At 41.7% G+C, this 18380-nt stretch overlaps 1 long non-coding RNA gene across 1 annotated transcript in view; it reads left to right on the top strand.

The window, feature by feature from the left end:
* Window positions 1–2220: 2220 nt before the first annotated feature.
* LOC135973471 (uncharacterized) overlaps window positions 2221–18380 on the top strand; it is a 71449-nt gene continuing 55289 nt past the window's right edge. Inside the window, exon 1 of the long non-coding RNA XR_010590304.1 lies at window positions 2221–2762. This is a non-coding gene — a long non-coding RNA (uncharacterized LOC135973471). The remainder of the gene's footprint in view (window positions 2763–18380) is intronic.

The raw sequence follows: 18380 nt of genomic DNA, 5'->3' as shown, positions 1-18380 counted from the left end.
CCCTGAGGCATTAGGTTTCTTTCCCTTCCAGAACTCCTGGGTTTTATTTATTAATCCTTATCAGTATAACTGTTTGATTTTGTTATCATCTTAATGCCCAATCCTTTTCTGAATCTTACCAAGCTCTGGTCCTCCATGATATCTTGTGCCAATGAGTTCCACAGGCTGAGTGCATGTTGTATGAAGTATTTGCACTGATATCATGTGAATTAGGTGCCTAAATACCTTTGGTTCCTAAGTCATTTAGGCCCAGACCGTCAAAGTCCCATTGACTTAGGTTCCCAAGTCATTTAGGCACACTTGAAATGGTTGAACTTTATGGTGTTTCCCATTTAAATTAGAAGTAAACTCAGTGACTATAAAATCAATGGCTAAAATAGTTAAATGACAGTAACACACTGAAGCAAAGTGAATTAAGTTGCCAACAGTGTGTCACATGGGTCGGGGAGCTGCACCTTATCTTGTGTAAGATTAGAAATGTGCTGGCAACCAGTGTGTTCTGCCTTTTAACAGTCTGATTTCTCTTATGGAGGGAAAAGGAGAATTGCTAAGATAATGTTAGTAGGGAGGATAGCTGCATGCCAATCAAAGACCTAAATATGCACCAGCTTTGACTTGCCTCAGAACTGCTGTGATTCTAATAAACACTCTGCACAAAGATATAAAAAGCCAGGAGAGATCAAATACACAAAACGGATGGAAGTAAAGGGCTCATTAACATGGTGAACCATAATAGAAATGTTACCAGATGAATTCCCTTTTCTCACAGGTATCTGCCGAAGGGAAGGGTTCATACCACTATTATGTTCTCTTTAGGAAAGCTTATATCTCTGGGGATTTCTCTTTCACTTGTATTTCAGGGTTCACACTTGGAAAACTCGCATTGTTGGAGTGTCTCTTTTCTCTATCACCTTCATTGCTAATGTCAATAGGTGTCAGTTTCATACCTGTGTTTTCTATATCTGGGGCACTCCAGCATGCCCCAGCTGAGTGGGAGATTCAGGGGTCTGAGTTTTCTTTTTTAGCCTCTAGTTACTGTGATCCTCTATTGTTTAATGTCTGCTATTCTTATTTTATTTCTTAACCTTCACCCATGAGAGAACCTAGAAAATGTTGTAACATTCCCTTTTTGAATGACTGATCCCAGATGCAGAACCTGTTTATATTTTGTTATCAGTTCTCTCACATCCTCACCTCCACCCCCAGCCCTCACCAATACTAGCCACTGATTCTTAAAAGAGGAAAGCTCAACTGTACATCAGATATAACTTTCATGGTTCAAATTTATACAGCAAAAGTATTAATTTAAACAAGTCCACTAGCCGTTTCTATTGATTTGGTACTTAATCATATGAACACCATGAATATTCAGTGCCTGCATGATATAAAAAGAACAATCAGAATAAGCTATTATGGGTGCTGGAATCTCATTTAAAACCTAATTAGGTCTAGTACAAAGCTAGAGAATTTCTGTCTGCGTATAAAGAGATAGATGTATCTGTGTAGGAAGGGAAATGGCTTCTCATTTCACCGATCTCCCAGAATTTATTAGGAACCTAGCATTTCTTTTTGAACTCCCATTTAGGATTACGTTATTCTGCCTAGCTCAAAGACTCCCTAATAGCCGAGTGCTTCAATTTACAGATTAAAGAAAGATCACGCATTGCTACCTAAAACTGTACTTTAACAAGGCTCTAGTCAGAATGTTAGCAATGCACACTATGTGTAGCCTTTGCAGTTCCCTGCGGGAATGGACTTTGAGTAACCTGTTAGCATTTTGCATCGTGAATGTTTTCCCAACAATGCCAGAATGGTCTGATGGAACTAAAGCCTGGGCCTGGTTTTCTGAAGGGCTGAGGAATGAGAGCTCCCATTGATTTAAGGTGAGCGCGCCGCACTTCTGAAAAACCACTCCTTTACTATGCAAGTCAAACCACTAGAAGGAAATCTTTAAAACTGGATGATGGTCCAAATTTAGCAAGGTAGTTAAGCCCAGGAGTAATCCTGTTAAGGCAATGAGATTACTGACATGCTTAAAATTAGGCATGTGCTTAAATACCAGACTGTGCTTGAATATTGTTTCTCACAGTTGAGACTAAACAGATGTGAATTCAACATCAAGTATACACTTGTATTCCAAATATTTTTTTTCTTAACTACCTTATTGAGCCTGCTTCTGCGCCCATAGATTCTAATAGCAAATCTCCCATTGAATTAAGCAGAAGTGAGACGAAACCTATCACAGTAAACGCAATGTATGTCTCCTCCCCACTGACGTCTGTGTTCTCCAAGGGCCTCTCTAACTCTGTCCCCAAAGTAGCTCTCTCTCTTGCCATGTCAACATTTGGATTTTCCCTCCAGGCTTCAGTACCACAGAGGAATTGCATCCTCATGCATAAGAATTTGGAAATATTTTCAGACTGGGATTCCTTTTCCTCCCTTTTTGGCATCCTGAAGGTCCAGAGTAAACCCCTTGATTCCTCACTTGAGGAACTGCAGAAGTACCAACATCTGGATGGGATATGACTGTGGCATGGTGGGTGGAACTGAAGAAAGAGGGTCAGTTTCAAGAGGGACTGACCTTGGCGTGGCACCAGGGGCCAGGCAGCTGCTGCTCAAAGGAAGGCGCAACACAATGTAACTGGCATCTTAGCATGTTCAATGAAGATCTCTTTCCTACAACTCTGCCTCCTGCACCACTTACTGCAACTGAGACAGTGACAGCAATGGTGAGAGATTCAGTGTAAGGAGAACGGCTTGAGGTACAGTCATTTTACTAGGTTAAACTATAAAATCAATCTGAGTTTGAACCCTATGCACTGAGTGGAGCTTTCTCTGTGGTTACATTTTGTGCTACTTTCTCATAGTAAAATGAGTGGGTGAGGGAAAATCCTGGTGCTGTATTTGAAATCCACTTAACACATCAGTCCTGCTAGGCAGGGAGGGCCTTTGGGGGGAAAAAAAGAAAACCACAGGCCAAATTCTGCCCTATATTACATCTGTGCAGTCTCCATGATTATAGCTGAATTTGATTCAGCGCAGGTAGAGGAGGAACGGAACAAAGGAAAATAAACACCTTATGCCCAAATAAATTAGTTAGTCTCTAAGGTGCCACAAGGACTCCTCGTTGTTTTTGCAAACACCTTTCAGCTAATGATGTTCAGTAAATAGGACAGTGCTTTCTGTCTTAAGGGTGTATCTCTCTGTTAAAATGGTGCCAGCAAAGTGAATCTGTTATTTAGTGCCTGTTCTAGTTTCCCTTGTGCTTTTCTTGTTGAAAACTGATATCTGTAGGAGTTGGTTCAGCTGACACTAGAAGATTATTCCCATCTCTTGCTGTACTTCGCTATTGTGCTTTTTCTAATAAAAGATGTGAGTAAATGAGGTGAGCAGGAAGGAAAGCCGGCTGGAGAAGAACTTACAGGATTTTTGTCAGAATTTCCACTCTCAATGTGAACCTTAAGCTGGTAAAGTCCAAACGCAGTTCAGAAGTGTTGCAGGTGATTTCAGAGATCCTTAGTGGAGCAAAGATCCGATTGCTTTATTAAAGCTTGTGAAAATCTTATCAACAAAAGAAATACTGTGTTCAGGTGTTCTGTGAATTTACTTGGTTAAGGATCTATCCAGAGGCTCATAAACTTTCTAGATTACAATTTTTTGTTTAATTGAGAAGCGATGTCGTCTTTCAAATTCCTCAGTAGTATAAAAAGAAAGCACACTGTATTTTTTGTGTGACAAAGTTAAGGTAAACTTTAATTACTTAAGGCATTTCTAACAAAAATAGACCTTCAAACCCTGAGGGTTTTCTTGCATAAATACAGGATTTTGGTTTGCTTGGATGGGCAGAATCAAGTCTGCAAATGATTTGCCTCTCTTTAACAGACTCCGTTTAATGCATGCTTGGTTTCGCTGCATGTTGGAGTAGCCAGAAGATGTAAGTGGATATCACCCTTGTATGAACCATGTGTGTGTATTAATCTGCAGTTTATTAATATCAGTGAATATGGTTTTAAATAGATTCAGATTGATCAGGGCTGACCTGTATACAATTTATATTCATTCTTGATGCACTAGAGACTTAATCCAAAAAGCCCATTGAAATCAATGGAAATGTTTCCATTGACCTCACTCAGCGTTGGATCAGGCCCCAAAAGAGCATTAAGTCTTATAGTGGATTAGCATTTGTCTACCCCAGCCCTCTGTTAGAATAATGTCAACAGCAAAAAGGTACAGGATTGAATGGCTGTAATATATTTTCGATAGGGGCTGTTCTGTTCCCTTTGAGAATCTTGAGAAAAGTTTGCCCAAGATTCATTTATGGGTTCTCCTCTGTATGCCAGGAGATGGTTAGACACCTCCATTTATATGACAATTTTGTATTAATGAGAAAGAGGACCAGATACAAGTAATCCTCCTTGTTTGTAGCCCTGTCTCCTGAGATATGATTGAGCACTTCATTAACCACTCACCTATTTGTATCCAGAAGTAACGATCAACTCAGAGAAGGAAACATAAGATGGACTGGCCCAGTCCTAATCCACATTAAATGGGGCAATCCATGACCCCCTGTTGTAAAGTGGGAGATGGAAGAGGCAAAACCTACTCTACTGGGTCATTTCATCCGCCCTGCCAGAAAGACAGCAGCACTAATAAACCAAGTTCACCTCCACCCTAATTAATATCCAGGATGTAATGATAAGTAGCTTAAAGTGATGGAAATCTCTACAGTGGGGATTTCCAGCAATTACAGCCATTGGTGTAGCTATACCAGTGCAAATGCCTAGTGCTGATGGGCAAATCGTAAAGAACAAAATTGTCAGACACATAGATGAACATAAATTTCAGTGGTAGCCGTGTTAGCCTGTATCAGCAAAAAAAATGAGGAGTTTTTGTGGCACCTTAGAGACTAACAAATTTATTTGGGCATAAGCTTTTGTGGGCTAAAACCCACTTCATCAGATGTGTAAAAAATACAGGAGCAGGTATAAATACATGAAAGGATGGGGGTGCTTTACCAAGTGTTAGGTCAGTCTAATGAGATAAATCAATTAACAGCAGGATACCAAGGAAGGAAAAATAACTTTTGAAGTAGTAAGAGAGAGTCCTATTACAGACAGTTGACAAGAAGGTGTGAGTAACAGTGAGAAATTAGTATTGGGGAAATTAAGTTTAGATTTTGTAATGACCCAACCACTCCCAGTCTTTATTCAGGCTTAATCTGATGGTATCTAGTTTGCAAATTAATTCCAGTTCTGCAGTTTCACGTTGGAGTCTGTTTTTGAAGTTTTTGTTGTTGAAGAATTGCCACTTTTAGGTCTGTTATTGAGTGACCAGAGAGATTGAAGTGTTCTCCGACTGGTTTTTGAATGTTATGATTCCTGATGTCAGATTTGTGTCCATTTATTCTTTTGCATAGAGACTGCCCGGTTTGGCCAATGTACATGGCAGAGGGGCATTGCTGGCACATGATACCATATAGATGAACGTAATTTGTTGGGAAATAGTCAACATGGTTTTTGTAAAGGGAAATCATGCCTCACCCATCTACTAGATTGATTTGAGGGGGTCAACAAGCATGCGGACAAAGGAGATCCAGTGGATATAGTGTATTTAGATTTTCAGAAAGCCTTTGACAAGGTCCCTCACCAAAGGCTCTTAAGCAAAATAAGCAGTCATGGGATAAGAGGGAAGGTTCTCTCACGGAGTGGTAACTGTTTAAAAGATAGGAAACAAAGGGTTGGAATAAATGCTCAGTTTTCAGAATGGAGAGAGGTAAATAGTGGTGTCCCCCGGGGACTGTTCTGGGCCCAGTCCTATTTAACATATTCATAAACGATCTGGAAAAAGGGGTAAACAGTGAGGTGGCAAAATTTGAAGATGATACAAAACTACTCAAGATAGTTGAGTCCCAGGCAAACTGCGAAGAGCTACAAAAGGATCTCACAAAACTGGGTGACTGGGCAACAAAATGGCAGATGAAATTTAATGTTGATAAATGCAAAGTAATGCACATTGGAAAACGTAATCCTAACTATACATATACAATGATGGGGTCTAAATTAGCTAAATTACCACTCAAGAAAGAGATCTTGGAGTCATTGTGGATAGTTCTCTGAAATCCTCCTCTCAGTGTGCAGCGGCAGTCAAAAAAGCGAACAGGATGTTGGGAATCATCAAGAAAGGGATAGATAATAAGACAGAAAATATCATATTGCCTCTATATAAATCCACGGTACGCCCACATCTTGAATACTGCGTGCAGATGTGGTCACCCCATCTCAAAAAAGATATATTGGCTTTGGAAAAGGTTCAGAAAAGGGCAACAAAAATGATTAGGGGTATAGAACGGCTTCCGTATGAGGAGACTGGGACTTTTCAGCTTGGAAAAGAGGCGACTGAGGGGGGATATGATAGAGGTCTATAAAATCATGATTGATATAGAGCAAGTAAATAAGGAAGTGTTATTTACTCCTTCTTATAATACAGGGGTTCCCACACTTGGTTCGTGGCTTGTTCAGGGTAAGCCTTTGGCGGGCTGCGAGACGCTTTGTTTACCTTAGCGTCCGCTGGTATGGCCGCTTGCAGCTCCCAGTGGCCGCGGTTTGCTGTTGACGGCCAATGGGAGCTGCGGGAAGTGGTGCGAGCCGGGCCACTGCTTCCCACAGCTCCCATTGGCTGGGAACTGTGAACCGCGGCCACTGGGAGCTGCGAGCGGCCATACCTGGGGACGCTGAGGTAAACAAAGCGTCTCGCGGCCCGCCTGGGACTTACCCTGAACAAGCCGCGAACCAAGTTTGGGAACCTTTGTCATAATACAAGAACAAGGAGCCACCAAATGAAATTAATAGGTAGCAGGTTTAAAACAAACACAAGAAAGTTTTTTTTCACGCAACGCACTGTCAACTTCTGGAACTCCTTGCCAGAGGGTGTTGCGAAGGCCAATACTATAATGGGGTTCAAAAGGGAGCTAGATAAATTAATGGAGGTTAGGTCCATCAATGGCTATTAGCCAGGATGGGCAGGAATGGTGTCCCTAGCCTCTGTTTGCCAGAAGCTGGGATTGGGTGACAGGGCATGGATCACTTGATGATAACCTGCCTGTTCATTCCCTTTGGGGCACTGTCAGAGGACAGGATACTGGGCTTGATGGACCTTTGGTCTGACCCAGTATGGCCGTTCTTATGTTCTTATGTAAACCCACTATCATCCTTGATTTACCCCAGTGCAGCTGTTTTACTGGTTGTGTAATGTGAATACTGCATAATAAAGAAGTGATCCAACATGGTCTGAGTTCCAGAATATAACACATAGTCACACACTGGAACTAAAACTCTGGTCACACTTTATATTAAGTATTCATTTCTAAATAGTTTATAAAGGTAGAATAGTGAACTGATTTTTATAGATTGTTATGGGGTCCAGTAGATCTGTAGGTCGCTTAAATCCTCGGTAACACCTTTAACGGATGTTCTGATAACTACCTGGAACCCATACTACTCATGACTGTAACATGCTTTTAACATCTATTAACTACTATCCCTTTATAAATATGAAGTGTGACCCAGACTCCTATTGAATTCCCTTTCAGAGATTACAGGAAATGTTGTTTAATGGTGGAGGCAGTCCAAACAATGATCTAATGGCTATGGCGCCAGATGGAAAACCCACAGTAGTGTGACTTTCTTCTTCTGGTGTGAGGTGGGGAAAAACAGTACTGGAAGATTAAAGCACGTTCACTTTTGAGTGTGAAATTGAATGAAACAATCTGGATGTGGCGTTAGAGAATTTGATGAATAACATATCCCTGGACGGAATGGAACATATGAAAGACATCAGTAACCAGCTGAAAGTTGTACAACAGGCTAATAGGGATGACAGCTTTCAGCAACCCATGGTTAAAAGATAAGATTGTTTCTGGCATTAGTTACCTCAGTTTGAAGGAACAATCACTAAGACATCCCGACTTAACATTAGCTAAAGCGATGGATATCTGCAGAGCTGCAGAAGTTGCTACATCATAAATAAAAATCCTGATAAAGCAGGAAAGAAAAGAATGAAGTAGTTGGTATGGATGTCATTAGAAAGAACAATGAAAATAAAACAATTATTTAAAAAGGATAGCAATGGAAAAACCATCATAAAACAGCCGCTCTTAGAAAAAATTGTTTAATAAAACCAAAGTAACAGGACCAGTAATCAACAAAGCAGGCCAAAAGCTGGGTTATGAGGATGTAGTCACATTCACCATCCCGGAAATAGAGGGGCAGATTGTAGCAATTGTAACAAAGCCATTTTATGATTCAGATGAAGCAAGTAAGAAGCTGTCAGCTTGTAAAAAGATGCAGATAAACTATGACCCCTCCTGTCTTTGAATGTGGTTGATCAAATGAGAGTTTAGCAAGGACACAGAGGGCCCTGATCAACACCTGATTCAAATATAACAAGATAAAGCTACCAGAGTCTTTGTAGTGACTAATGGGCGTGAATCCAGACAGAATCAAAAAGGGAGCGTTTAGGGTCTAGTAGATTCTAAGAGATGTGGACCGTGGAAGTTTTGGTATGGATGCCCTTTTGTTGGATCAAGTTCCTCCTTATTCTTATGTTAGGGCATCTGGAAAAGGTGAGAGAGACTAGTTTTGGCTGTGGCCTGTGTAGCTCTGATTAGCCCAGTTGGCAATATCTTGTCATTGTTTTTGATCCAGGCTGTTTCTTAGTGAGGATAGGGCAGATTTGGACACAGTACCATAGATGAAGGCATCCTTTGCTCCACACCACTGTATGGTATAATCTCATTACCTTATTTTCTCTTGATTTCTTATTAGGACTAGCCTGTTGGCATTGAAAAAATAGTTTTGAAACTATTGGTTTAGGAGAAGATGGCCTAATCAGGTCCTGATTCAGGAAAGCACTTAAGCATTTGTTTGACATTAAGCATGTGCTTAAGTCCCTTTGAAGCACATAGTTATAGCTCAGAATATGCTTAAGTGCTTTTCTGAGTTGGGGCCTATCTCATAGAGCTGGAAGGGACCCTGAAAGGTCATTGAGTCCAGCCCTTTGCCTTCACTAGCAGGACCAAGTACTGATTTTGCCCCAGATCCCTAAGTGGCCCCCTCAAAGATTGAACTCACAACCCTGGGTTTAGCAGGCCAATGCTCAAACCACTGAGCTATCCCCCCATGAGTTAGCAAGTAAATATTTGAAAAACTAAGGTCAAATGTAGCCTGAAAACTTGGTAATCCCTCTTGAAATAGACTCCACTGTCAACTGTAATTTCCTGGAAGTTGTAAGTGCATGATACAGCCCCAGATACAAAATTACACTTGATTCATGAATTTATTTGGTTGTTGATGCATGTTTGTGTCTGGAGTTATCTTTATGCTTTCCCCACATACCACAGCTTTCAACAACCTAGAAATTAGGACACCTTGTCCAGGAAGCATTCCATTTGTGATTATATATTTGGACTTCATTTGTATTTGCAAAATGCTTAGCTTTAAGCAAAGCTGCGACAACTCCCCAGTTGCCAGCTGTGAGCCTCACACTCCAGCTGTCTGGCTGGCATTATTATTATAATAGGTTTTAATGTAGCGAATTGGAGTTTCAAAGAAACATTACTTCCTATGTAACGAATAGCTAAAAAGAAATTAAGGTATTGATATCCCATGCAGTTGTTATTACAATTCACTTCGGGCCTAAGGCCTAGTCTTCACTTACCGGCTGGTCCGGCGGCACGCCATCGATGTTCTGGGATCGGTTTATCGCGTCTGGTTAAGACGCGATAAATCGATCCCGGATCGATCCCGGAAGTGCTCACAGTCGGCGCCGGTACTCCAGCTCGCCGAGAGGAGTACGCGGCATCGACGGGGGGAGACTTCCGGCTGCGTCTGGACCGCGGTAAGTCCGGACTAAGGTACTTCGAATTCAGCTACGTTATTAACGTAGCTGAATTTGCGTACCTTAGTCCGAAGTCCGGACTAAGTGGGGACCAGCCCTAAGAGAGAAGAAAACACTACCTACTACAGGTAGGCTTTTGAACATCTATAATAGATGTACGTTGGAAAACTACGCATGTGGTTGAATTATTGATCTGTCTGGTGTCTACTTTGGTTCTAAACAGATTTCTTGTTCTCTGGGAATGTTGGTGGCAGGGATGGTTTGAGTGTAGCACACCATCAGGATACAACATTGTAATGCAATGTGTCCTGAAGTTGCTGCATTGCAAAAGCAAAAACGCCATTTCCAGGGCATTGGAGTATGGAACATAAATCCGTGAATCCACCCTGAGCAGATTTATTCCTATGATGATGATTCTGAATGTATTCTAGCCACGACTATAAGAGGTGTTCTTCCTTTGGGGGAAAATGTCTAAAGATTTAATTTATAGTGAAGTGTTTAAATTGGCATAGAAATTCTGCCTACATTAGTGAGTACTCAGGGTTGTACTCCTTACTTGATATCCCTGTGAAGGAAACAGTTCATTATTTTTTCACCCAAGCTGTAATTTATTGAACTTTTTGGAACCACTGTTCTCTCTTACAGAATGTGAATAGCTATAGGGTGCCAATGTAGTTGCTTATACTTAGATCCTACCAATTCACGGTCCATTTTCATCAATTTCACAGCCGTAGGATTTGAAAATGAGTCAATTTCATGTTTTCAGATGTTTACATCGGAAATTTCACCCTGTGGTTTCCTTTGAGGTCCTGATCCAAAATGGGTATATGGGGGGGTCGCCAAGCTGCTGTAGGGAGGTGGCAGGATTGCCACCCTCACTTCTGTGCTGCCTTCAGAGCTGGGCTCTGAAGACAGCAGCCCCGGATCTTCTTGCAGCCAGTGGAGGTACCTGGAGGTGGGTCTGATCTGCCCGAGAGCGGCCATGTAGGGGAAGAAGTCGTCCCATCCCTCCCAAGACCGGCCAGGACTAGCAGCTGGAGCCTGGGGCACGGTTGGAGTCCCTGGGTGGGGCACCCCCAGCCCTGCCCCTCCCTCCCAATAGCTAGATTTCACAGGGGAAGGTCTGATTTCATAGTTTGTGACACATTTTTCATGGCTGTGAATTTGGTAGGGCCCTTCTTATACTTTGTCCACTGCCAAAGCTCAACCCTCTTTCTTGCTGAGTTTTGTCTAAGTAGAATCTGTTTCACTCATATTGTTTTCAGGATCTTTATTGTGATCCTGTTCCATCTGATATGAGATAAATGACTTTAGTCTGAATTAACTTAATTTTATTGTGATTTACAAAATGCTTGAAAACATATTGTAAGGATTGGTCTTGCAGTGGCAGGGAGACGGGCTAGCTGATGTATTCGACTTTTAAATTCTAACTAGGTTCTTACTTACAGCTTCTAACTTGTGTGATTTTCCAACACTAACCTAAACTGGTTTATAAATGCACAAAAAACTAGACAAGACAATACAGTCTGTCTGTCTGCTCAGAAATGTAGTAATTGATTTTAGTAGTCACACTGTAATTGTTCTCACAAATCAGCTAATTGAGATGGTTAATGACAGGTGATTGAGTGTCAATGAATTTTGCCAGAGCTCCCCAATGGATAGCAGCCAACCAAATCTGAGTGTTCCTTTTATTTTAATGTAATTCTTTAAATGAATTATACTGCGTGACTGAAATTAACAGTGTTCATCAGGGTACTTACTGATCTCACTATTTTAATGGAAGTAAGTGTTTGATATGGATGAAATAATATTGATTACCTTATCACGTGGACTAGGAAATAATGCTTTACTTCAACCTCAAATGTGTGCTTGTTCCACTGTATAAATAACAAGTTCTTGAATTTTAGGTGTCAGGGTCAGTCAATTTCAGTTCTCTAGAATCTGGACATCATAACTTTGATATCATAACCTTTAATATAAAAAATAGATCTGGTATAATTCGCATTAGGCTTCCGTATTCTAGCCTGCTATCCAAGCATTTTAGAGGAGAATAGATATTTTAATCTCAAATGTGTCACATATTACTTTCTTTTTTTATTTTGCTCCTTTCCCTGGTGAGAGAGTTCTCTGAAGTTCTTCTAAAGGTGCACAATTCTTCCTCCTCTAAACTACCAAAATCCAACTAAAGGCTTTTAGCTGATTATCACAATCACTTTCCATTTCCATTGATGTCCAGAAAGGTCAGCAGATAATTATATCTAATGCACAGGGTTATTTAATGGTATAGTCAGCTGGGAAAATATTCAGATAATTTTGTCTTTTGCCTTTAATTTCTTGTTAGAGACTTTCACTTTAGGCCTTCACTTAATTACTGTATTGTGTTATTTTCTTGTCCCATATCTTTAAGTTAAACACCTGCATAAGTGCTTTGCTGAAATGGGGTCTTTATAAAGAGAGAGAAAGTCTTAGTGCAAATGTGTTTATGCGTTGTCATGTGCAAACATCACCAGTTATTGTGAATCCTGCCTTTGGTATAAAAATTCTCCATTGATTTAATGCTCACTCCTAGAGGTGTCAGTGGGAGTTTTGCCAAATCACAAGACCTGCAGAATTTGGCCCTTGATTCGGGTTTAGATACGGTTAGTAGCCAGCATTCCACCCTCCGTGGGGTGAGTTCTCATTCAAGTGGGATCAGTTTACCCTAGTATAAATGAAGTGTTTTTTTCTCGAGGAACATGCCCAATATTCAGCCATTTTAAATCTTGTTTAATAATTAACTTTATATTTCACCGGAGCAAAACAATCCACTAGGGGACTGGCAACAAGAGACTTCGCTGGCTAACAGTCTTCTGAGGCTGTAAACTCCTCATGTAAGTTTACAGCTCCAGCATCAAGCCCACCTTTGTACCCTTCCAATCCTGGACTGTTACAGGGGCAGGGGAGGTCACTGGCCTCCCTTAGACGGCCTCCAGGAGCCTGTTTTATAGCAGCCTCCACACCAGTGCCTGGAATCTCCACAGCGCTGAGTTTTCTGACCCTGTCCCAACACCACCCCCTGCCCCAGGGTATGTGAAAGGGTGATTGGGGGCAGCCTTATAACCGTCTTCCACAATCCCTGTGCCAGAGGAATTGTTCCCTGACCTGTTTTGGTGCTTTTACTGCCCCTTTATAGAGCTCAGCTCCTTTACAAGGTACAAAGGGGTTAGGGTGGGTGAGCTGAGGCTCTCACCCCTTGCCTTGGTATTGTATATGCAGTGGTCCATGACTCCTTGCCACCAGGTTGTTGGTGCAGCAATCCATGACTTCTACCCTTTCCTCCAGGTCTCCTAGCTGGGTTGAGATCTGAACGTGGTGTCTAGAGTGGACAAAGTTAACTTCAGTCTAGTGCTTTTTTTTTTTTTTTTTTTTTTAGTGGCTCCTTAAAAGTTCATTCCTGAATCAGTCTTCATAGGGTGAAAGAAAGAAACCCCTCCCTGTGTGTAACTAGAGGGTGATCTCTGAATGACGGTCAAAGCTGCAGAATGCGCTTCAAAGAAATACTGCTTTTCTCTCCCTTCTCCTCTGCCCCTTTCATCAGACACTGTAGCTATAAATCGGGGGGGGGTTCCTATAGAAATGATTTTTTTTTTTTGGAAGGAGCCTAATACGGTGTTCAAACTGCTGAATGGCTGTGGGCTCTCAGCTGCTCTAGGTTTGTTAATTACCTGCCTGCGTATTCAGCATAAAAATGTTTAATATCCTATTCTGGTTCCTGTGTCAGAGGTTTCCCTTGTTTAGTTTAAAGACCTGTGCTCCAGATCAATCTTCGGGATGTTTCCTTCAATAGAGAGACTCGGGGACACATTTCCTGTAGAGGTCAGCGGCCAGCGTGCACTGGACTCTTGAAAACTTAGCCTCTTATTTTGGTAAGCTCCTAAATGAGAGTGAGGCTCATTTGCAAATTAGGGCCTTACTCTAGTTCCCATTGATCTGCACTGAGGTGCCAACGACAGCCTGTGTTTTCCCACTACTGTGGGAACATCCCCTTCTTCCCTGCCGCTGCCTCTCTCCCAACCGCCTTATCGCAATCAAGACCCCCGGCCCCAGACTCCTGCTTCCTCAAACACGTATGGGAAAGGAAGGTGATTGTGTGGCCCAGGCGTTGCTCGGGGTCTAACTGATGGCCATGTGTGGGGTCAGGAAGGAAGGAATTTTCCCCAGGTCAGATTGGCCTTGTTTTTTTGGTCTTCCTCTGCAGCCTGTGGGTGCAGGTCACTTGGCAGGATTATCAGGGTAAATCTCACTTAATCATTTCCCTGCCATTGCAGGGGCCTCGGGCACTGTTACACCTCGGTCCCTCCTATTTTGTGCCTGTGGCATCATATAGTCTAGTCTCCTGTGGGCTTTGATACTTTGGTCTGATGGTTGGGTTTAGTGTGTGGGTGCCGGATGGTGTTGGTGACCCCTGACATACAGGAGGTCAGACTAGATGATGTGATGGTCCCTTCTGGTTTAAAACTCTGTGACTCCATGACACTGGACTGAGATTTAGGAGATCTGGATTTACTTCTAGGCTCTGCTCTACTCCCTGTTTGACTTTGGGCAAATCACTTAATCGCTGGGCCTTACTTCCCAATCTGTAAAATGGGGAGAATAGTCCTTGGTCTCATCTATTCAGTCTGTAACCTCTTTGGGACACAGACACTGTCTTACTATAAATATGTACAATGCCTAGCACAGTGAATCCCTGATCTGGGTTGGGGCCTCTCTGCACATCTGCAATACAAATTATTAGTGATGGAAAAGTCCTGTAGAATTCAGTAGGCCCCATAATTCCCAGCTCCCAGTCCTCTGCCTCAAACACCAGAGGTTCCTTCAGGGGAAGTGCTCCAATACATCAAACTTCCATTGTTTCTGTACGTGAAAAACTAGGGATACAAAGTTAGGGTAGGTCTCCACTGCAGTCAGGAGGTGTTATTGCAGCACGTGTAGACTTGCTTGACCTAGCTTTTATCTCAGGTAACAGTAGCAGTGAAGCTGCGTCAGGATGATGGTGGCACAGGTGAGCCCCACCTGCCCAGGACCCTGGGTGCATGCTCAAGGAGCTACCCATCCTGCCGCGGCTTCACTACTGTTGTTACTTGAGCTAGCTTTGATTTAGTTAGATCACAACTAGCTGGGAGAGGTCTACATGTGCTGCAACTGCACTTCCTGACTGCGGTGCAGATGTACTCTTTGAGAGAGAGTCTGAGAATTTCTACTGAAAGTGGAAATTAATATTGCGATGAAAGAAGAATGGAAATTACTTAGGGCCAGGTTGATACCTTTGCTCCCTTTGATAGTAACTTACTCTATTAATAGTCCCGTTGACTGTAATGGGCATCTAATACTACTCAGGATGAATAAGGGTACCATAATCTTCCCGTAGTCATTATTTCACTCTTGGCAGAACTATAAAATGACTATAACTCCAAATAAGGTCTAAAATATTCAGTTCAAGTTGACTGTGAAAATCAGCACTGATGAGGAACTAGCCTCTGGTTTTACTTTCCTCGTATAAGTTGCCATTTGGTGTATTCTGCCCATGTTGCATGTAAACTAACTTTGCAGCATAGCAGTTTATAAGCAGGCACACCAAACTCCTTTAGTTCAATGTTTCCATGGTAGTGTTCAACTGAATGGTAATTGGCAGCAAAATCCATTGCTGTACCTCCAGAGACTCATTAAAACCAGATAACTCTGAAGTATAGCAAAATGGTTTCTGTTTGGACTCCAGTGCCAATTTAATAGACGTATGAAAGGTAAAATGATGAAGTAGTTTATTGTAAGGACGTTCATCTAACTAGGCACTTCCTAAAATCATTCAATATGTGTTCGCTTAATAGGTCAACTTTGTTGACAACTTCTTTGAACCGTATAGCCTATGCCTGAGAGATATGTTAGCAGCACACGGTTTCTTACAGTGCTTCGGGCTGTGAAAGCTATACATAGATGTATTTCAAAATGGAAATATTAGAAAGGACAGATGTACTGTGCAGTACTGTGTTGATTTGTAATACTGTATTGTGTTTTTCATTAACCGACTGCTTATAGTGAAACAAGTTGACTTGTATATAATTTGCCTATTCTTGTTCACACATTCCCTTTCTTCTGTTACCTTTTATCATCTTGTCTGTTCTCAGACTGTAGACACAGACTAAGATTTTAGTGAGAAGACTTGGCCTGTTTTGAGCCATGTAGTAACACAATGTTTGATTGAATCTCTTGTAGCATCAGACGTAGCTTGTTTAAATAATTTCTCTGTTTAGCTTTCACTGAAAACCCAGGCTAGAAGTAAATGGAAGCAGCACTTTCATCACTGAGTTCTTCGTACTCCCCTTTAAGAGAAATCCAGAATTCCTGCTTTGTTAGATTTGAAAACTTGGTCTTCACCCTTTGTTCACTTGATCATTCTAAGAGATTTTCTTGAGCTGAGATACTTAAGGCTGGAATGTTACCCAAGAGCGAGAGTCAAATCTAATCATCTTCAGCCAAATGTTTGCTACATGCAGTCTTGGCACGTGGTAAAAATCCTTCTGTGATAAACATAACGTGCACAGGTCTCTCCCTCAGCCCCCTTACCCTATGTGCAACTTAAGTGCTGATGCTACTGGTTCTGGAAGCGTTGCTTGGCCTTCTGCTCCAGCAGGGGTCTTTCAGTCAGAGGTTTTCTGCTGAATGCTTCCCCCAGCAGGGAGTGTCTCTGCTGAAGCCCCTTTGCAGGAGAGGAGGGCTCAGAGAGGCTTCCAGGCCCAGCAGCAGCATAAGACACAGACATGTATGTAAGACACAGGTGATTTTAAGCCTAGTTTAATAGTATCTTAATTAGAAATAAACAAAAGCAACCATATCTATTCAACTTCCCGCCCCCCAACACTCGGAGCTCCCCCATGAACCATTGTGTCTCCCCAAGAAAGCCCTGGCTCGCAGTTTTGAAAGCACTGCACCAGACCATGCTGTGGTTGATCAGAGGGAGCAGATTTCTGATGTGCATGTATAGTTCATTTATAAATCAAGCGAGAACATACATTTCCACTTACAAGTGATGGTGCATCAAAAAATCTGAGTTGGTTGGAAAACGGGAACATTTTTCTGGAACAATGTGCTTTTTTTTTTTTTTAAAACTAAAAAGAAGTCAAATTTTGTTTTTTCCCCTGGAATATCTGTGACATCATATTGCTCTCACAAGGGTGATAGGGCGGGAAGAGCGGTTCATGACCCACAGATGACCCTAGTTTAGAATGATCCAACAATTTTACATCTAATCATACGGGGATGTCCCCTGCGATTTGATTTTAAGATCCCCTTGTGGATTCAACACGCTGAAACTGCATGAGCCGTGACACCAAAGAGGAAATAATGTCGCTCTCACAGAAAGGTAAATCAAAAAGAAATGTCATGTAGAAGGTCAAAGCAATCCCAGCCACACACTTGAAAGATAGAACTACCCTCTGGCGACGCTGAAGCTGGCAACCCAACTGCCCAGATAGTGTGCCAAAAAGCCAGATGCTGCTAAAAAACGTCTTGGCATCTGGGACATCTTAGAGCCACCCCCAAAGAAGAGCTGTAAGGCATACAATGCCAATGTAAGACAGAATGTTTCTGCATCACAGGCAGGTTTTCCTAAATTCTTCTTAAAATATGAAATCAAACAGGAAAATATTTAATCTGATGGGGAAAACAAATGGTGTTTTTTTTTTTTACTTTATTTTAAGCATATGATAGCCATCTGCCAGTTCCTCCCCATGATTGTTATGGAGTTATAATTGGACACACAATTTTGACACCTCCTGATTGTCTGGCATTAACACTTGGAGATTTTAAATGGGATACAGCAGTTGAGACTGAGAATTCACGTCTGGCTGCAGTCCAAGTAGCCTTATTAAGGGATCATCAAATGATGAGGGAGGAAAATGGCTACTAGGAAGTAAAAAAGGAAAAAGATTTTTTGTGATTGAGGTTTGACTGCTCATAGGGCCTGGTCCAAAGCCCTTTCCATTTACTTCATTGGCGTTTGGATCACACCCATATTTTGTAAACCTGCTGCAGAAAGTGCACGATTTCCATGCTGCGGTATGTGAAACAGTGGCAGTTTGAACAACGTACAATAAAACCAGCATCGGATTTGTGGCTTATTCAATAGCTTTCAGTCCATCAGTGACCACTACAACACTTGAGCTATCGTTTGCGCTCTCTACTTAATAATACACAGCAAATTTTCAACTGTGTTTTTATTAAAGTAGCCGTTTTAACCTTCTGGGTTTGTTGCCAAATTCTCTCTTTGATATTTTTATTTCCAAACTAGTTAACCATACATTTTAGAGTGAAAATGTACATGTAAGTACAGTTCTTACACTCCAGTCGCACCTAAAGGATTGTCCTGTACCCTGCCCCCCAAAGAAGCTGCATATTGTATGGTTCCTCCTCTCAAAGTATAAATTACAGTCACTTGATTTTGCCCCTTAACT

The sequence above is a fragment of the Chrysemys picta genome, chromosome 9 (assembly GCF_011386835.1).
Source record: "Chrysemys picta bellii isolate R12L10 chromosome 9, ASM1138683v2, whole genome shotgun sequence".
NCBI classification, from domain to species: domain Eukaryota; kingdom Metazoa; phylum Chordata; order Testudines; family Emydidae; genus Chrysemys; species Chrysemys picta.
This window is presented reverse-complemented; position numbering and strand designations above follow the sequence as displayed.